Source organism: Haliaeetus leucocephalus, unplaced genomic scaffold (assembly GCF_000737465.1).
Source record: "Haliaeetus leucocephalus isolate CR32 unplaced genomic scaffold, Haliaeetus_leucocephalus-4.0 Scaffold556, whole genome shotgun sequence".
Lineage (NCBI taxonomy): Eukaryota > Metazoa > Chordata > Aves > Accipitriformes > Accipitridae > Haliaeetus > Haliaeetus leucocephalus.
Genome location: NW_010972992.1, coordinates 5,283,555 through 5,289,051, shown reverse-complemented (window position 1 = coordinate 5,289,051; position 5,497 = coordinate 5,283,555).

Here is a 5,497-nt window from a genome sequence, read left to right as displayed (position 1 = left end):
ATGGAGTTTTTTTGGAGAGATGCTGTATAAATAAGCCTCAGACAAGATTCAGCTTATTTTGATTAAATAAAACCATTTGGTTTTAATCCTGCCACTGAGAAAAGGATGCCATTCAGTTACGTCTCATAGTAAAGGCCTGGTTCTTTACTATATAATGTGTCTTTACAATGACTGCTTCTCCAAGCTCTGTCATGCATTGCATACAACATCCTTCCCTGACTCCATGCCTCAGATTCTTCACCTACTCATAGGGGACAACAATATTTTCTATCCTTAGTAAAAAGAATAAGATAGCAATTCTTTGAGATTTAAAACAGAATCACTGAGCTTGGGAACCACTAAATGCCGTCACCCTGTACGCCCCTTTGCTAGCTGGTGTCCCATACACATGCACAATACAGAACTCTTCACATTCACTTTATTTCACCCATATCCACTGAAACCAAGGCAGGGTCTTAATCTAGTATCGTACTGGAGCCCAGTGCACTCATTCCAACAGCAACCAGGCCAGAGAAAAGTGCAGAACTGACCTAGTAACACAGGCAATACATCTCTCTCATGTCTGCTATTTATATACTACTCACAATGAGGTAAAAAGCAGCCCATTTTTGTGCCAACATCGCATGCAAAACCGTACCACCTAAACCTGGGATCATGCTGAAACATTCCCCTGAATTGTTTTAGTGAAAAAAAAAAAAAAAAAAACCAAAAAAAATTAAAAAAAAAAAAAGCCTAAATCATCTAAACAACACTATAGAGAACAGTGGGGAAAAAAAATAAAGGGAAAGGAAGTAACGAACTCATAACTAAACCCAACCCAGACCTCCATCACAGGATGTCAGGGCATATACAGAAAACTCCTCAGTGTTAATGAAAATTCTTTCTCCAGTGTCAGGCAGGAAATCCTCATCTCACATGCCTCTGTCTAGTGTGCGTGCAATGGACTGTCATACTTATCTGTGTTGTAGATAACCTTTGGACATACATAGAAGTTCATTCTCAAGGTAGTCCCTGAACTTTCACTGCTAAATAAAATAAGTCTGTGTCAAGACAGCTGATGTGTGTGGTGTTAAGCACATTATTGCTTCCAGCTTTCATTTTCCAGAAGATGTTGCTGGGGCTGCTAATACAGCCTATATCCTGCAGAGATGGACTTGACTACAGTACTGCAATTTGCTTTCTCCAACATCCTATTGCTGACCCTTGTCTGTGATTGTTGTGTTTCAAATCACCACACTTCCTCCTCTTAGTCAGAAACTTGGCTGCTCTCCAGAGGATGTTCAGGAGATAAAGACAGGTTACAGTAACCCTCCACCTTAAAGTCCCCAGCATCTTCGCCTCAGCCACTCCTTTTCCACGTCATTAGCGTCAGGGCTGTAGGATGCCAGGAAGAGGAAGCCTTCAGTGGGAGCTCAGGGCTAATTGACATGCCTTTCAGGCAGCAGCAGTGCCAGGAATCAAACTACTGTCCCCAGGGAGTGGCGGCAGAGGCAGCAAAAACCTTCCTCGCTGGCAGACGAGTTTTTCCATTTCCTTGGTTTCAAATCTTGCTTCTGTTCTCCCCAGTCTCTGCTGTGGCTCCAGCCGTGAATTCTAGGGAAGCCCAGCTGCCTCAGCAGGTATGGTCTCGTTAATGAGCAATTAGCTCCTAGCCTAATTGGGCAGCAGAATGGCTAATGAGCCCAGCCATGGTTGTCTGTGCCCTCATTATCCTGTGCTCAGCCAGTGGTAGTACTGAACTTCTGTCCCATTTCCGTCATGCCACGATCAGAGCACTGGCTGAAAGCTTAGATGTGCCAGTGCTCACTGCCTTTTAGTGCTCTAAAGTTGATGGTTTGTCTTAGCGGTTTCCTCTAGCAGGCCTGGAAAAGCTTCTCCCACCTCTGCACTACACAACCAGATCCCGCCTCCCTTGTCTGAATCCTACTCTTTCACTCAGCAGGTTTTTGATCTCTCTTCTACATATTTCTATTTGTGAACATAGATACGTACAAATATTTAAGTATTTGTCTATGCATACATACATATTTATATATACACGCATACAAGGTTGAGAATTGTGAAAATTAACAAGGGTACTGCTTTCCCGCCTAAGGAACACAATTGGTTGAAACATTTCCAGTGCAATACAGAACACTACTATGTCTTACTTTAGCACGTATCAAGAAGGTGCTCTAACCAACACAGGCACTCTTAGCACCCAGAGAGGAATCCTTGCGCCAAAGACTGTGCAGTGTTATGAGGAAGGCAAGGTTTATCTGATTTTTTTTTTAATTTTAAAATTTTAAAAAAAGCTTTGTAATTCTAAGTCATAAATCTTCAGGAGCCCTAAGTAAGTTCAAGTTGCAAATCACACAAGCCTGTTTTGAATTGCTTTACTTTGGAATCCAAGTTAGGGAGTCATCAGTAGTTGGATTTCACCCAGCATCATAGCTATTTTCTATAATTTTTATCCTTGAAGTTAACAATAATGACAGAAGCAGAAAACTGAGCTGCTCCTTCTTTGCAACAGCCACTGACCAGACTTTGCTGATTGCTAGGAGGTTGGGAAATCTTCATGACGTTGTCTGTCTCACAGGTCTCAACACACCTTTTTAAAGAGTCTATCCTCACACATCTCAAAGCATCCCACAGGAAAATGATTCTTTCACACCTATAACAGTAAGTACAGCAGGTCTTAACAGAGAACCTCAACATTATGTGCCAGTTTAACACAATACATGAAAGATGCACTCTCCAGTTAACTAGCAAAGCTCTTTGGCAGAACGTACCTTTACTTTCCAGCACTGGGATTCAGAGATCTCTTGTGAAAAGTAGCATATGACCCTTAATGACAACAGACAGTCAAGGTTGGGGGCCATGGTTTTTTGGCTTTTTGTTTGGTTTGGTTTGGGGGAGGGGTGTTGTTGTTGTTTGGTTGTTTTCTTTAAGTCTTATCGAGCTGCTGGGTTTTGGATAATCCAAAGTCACATGACTAATATGTGCAGTATTTCATAGCTCTACCTGCTGCAGCAATGAACTGTGTTCCTTCTAGGATTGATTATTCCAACTTCCTGCCGTTCCCGATAAGGCTTTCCGGTGGCTGCTGATGGTTTTAAACATGGCTTCTTCTGCCTCCAGGGTACTTTCTTATATTAGATTATCTCAACATATCACACCCGCTTTTTAGTCGCTTCACTGCCTTCCTGTTAAGAACCAAAATGATTTTTTAACTGCTCTTTTGCCCTAGAAGGATTGTTTGACCTTGTTTTACCCCACCTAGTGGTTTTCCTCCTAGGTGCTCCATGAAATCAGCCAGTACAAGAGATTCTGTCACCTCCAAATGTCTGTACATTAGGCAACACCTCAATGTCTCCACTTTTCACCGAGCAGTTTTACTTTCATTGAACTGTATGTTTTTGGAACCCACAGACTGAAAATCAAGACAAAACTTTGCCCCTTCTCACCCTTTATACAAACGTCTTACCATTGCTTTTTCTGACAGTCTGGAAACAGTGGGCCAGCCTGATCACCCAGCCAGAACAAACCCCCTTAGCATAGAATAAGCAGCTGTAAGAAAAGGAACTAGGGGTACCTGCCACCACTAACGATGCTGTCAGAGCAGGCACATCTCTCGGAAGCAAAACCACCCCTTAATGTTTTACACACATGGAAAAAAGAGAGACTGGGTCAAAAGCCCCATTTTAAGCATTGAGCTTTTTTAGCCAAACCCTCTCAACATTTATTCATTCTTGCCCAAACTCCTAGTAACCAGACTAAAATCCACCACATCTTTCATTTAGGACTGATGGACAAACTTTTTTCATCATGGCTTCCCAACTTTATGTTGGGCCCCTTCAGAATTTTTTTCACTTAAGATCTCAGAGCATTTAACAATCCTTTATGCAAGCTTCATACCACTCATAAGCCTACAGAAGAAGCAGCTGAAGCACTGAGAAAGACTGATACAGCAATGGCAGATAAACCTTCTCATAAAAAAGTGCTGTGCACTGAACCATTAACAACCTATACCAGTGTCTTTAAAGGGCTAATTTAATGAATGGAACAAATGCTGAAACACAAGCCAGTTAGAGAACCTGCTCACGTCTTTTCCCTAGCATGTGCTGAAATCCTTCCTTGCTATTGGGAAAAGAGAAGCATGGTCAAGTGCATGGGATTGATTTCCCAGAAGCCCAAGACTGCATAATACCAGGCATTCCACAGGGGCAGGCAGCAAATAGAATATTGTGTGCATTTTTGACAGTCTCTCCTTTTACTGTGGGCTCCCCACAGCATTTCTTTTTAAAAAAGCTTTTGCACAGCCATGTTTCTATCTCCTGGCTCACCCACCTCCTCTCGCTAATATTTTATTTATTGCATCCTGATCCTAACAAGTGAGCTTCTTCCCCAGTCGCTGCTAATTAGACTGGGTGTCTCTCCAGAGCTTGTACACACACGGATCTAGACAGAACATAGATGTGCTTTGCAATTCACAGGAAGTATTCAGTGTCCATATACATTGTCAAAAGACCATAGCACTTGAATGGATATATTTTACCCCCACGTCCAGGTATCAGAAAGAAGAATTAACATCGCATTTCACTGAAAGCAGAAGATAACAAAAGATCGGCCAAGCTTATAAATTGATGTGGCAAAAGCAATACAAAGGAAGACACCTAAGGGGAACTGTTTCTCTTCCCCTCTCTCTGGTCTGTTTCAAAAAGCTGGTTACTGGCTCAGGGTTGAACCTTGTTGATCTCAAAGTCATCTCTCTACCTTTGATACTGTCGAGAAGTTTTCCCGGCTAAAAAATGCAGACTTTGAATTTCCTTTTCAGGGTGAATCCATGGGTGGTAGTCTTTTTTTTTTTTTTGGCATCTTCAGGACAAAAGTGGAGAAGATGAGGTAAAGCCATGAATGTAGAACGGGGGAGACTTGCCAGGCGCTAGATAGCGGTTGGGGGCCTTGCAGTAAGAGGTAAGTGAAGGGCATTTCTGGAAGCTAGAAAGATGGTACTGCAGTCCAAAGAAATGTCTCCAGAAAATAAGCAGTAAATCTTGTTCCCTGCATATAAGAAATCAATAGTGGTATTGGACCAGGGACATCAGAAATGGCAGAAAGGACTCTCATACTGAATGCTGTATTTACAATACAGCAGATCTTAGACAAGTGAATAGAGACCTCTATTTCACCTAGTGAATTCAGTCATTAAACAGAATTAACAGCAGCTATTTCTCATCCATTGCAGAAGAAGGTTAAGAATAGTTTGGCTAACCCTATGTATCAATACAGAAAAGGCAACTCAAAAGAGGCCCTTCTAAGGATGTTTTTACATATAGATACACGAAGAAGTCATTTAAGTAGGCTCATTTCCAAGAAAATAGTTAAAACACAACCAGCAGAAGCTATGTGTAGGAGCTGGTAGCAAGTCAGGAGTTGCTCAAAGCAGGATTTAAACTTCTGACCTTCCAGATCTGGGAAGGCAGAAGGGGGGGGGGGGGGGGGGGGGGGCAAAAGG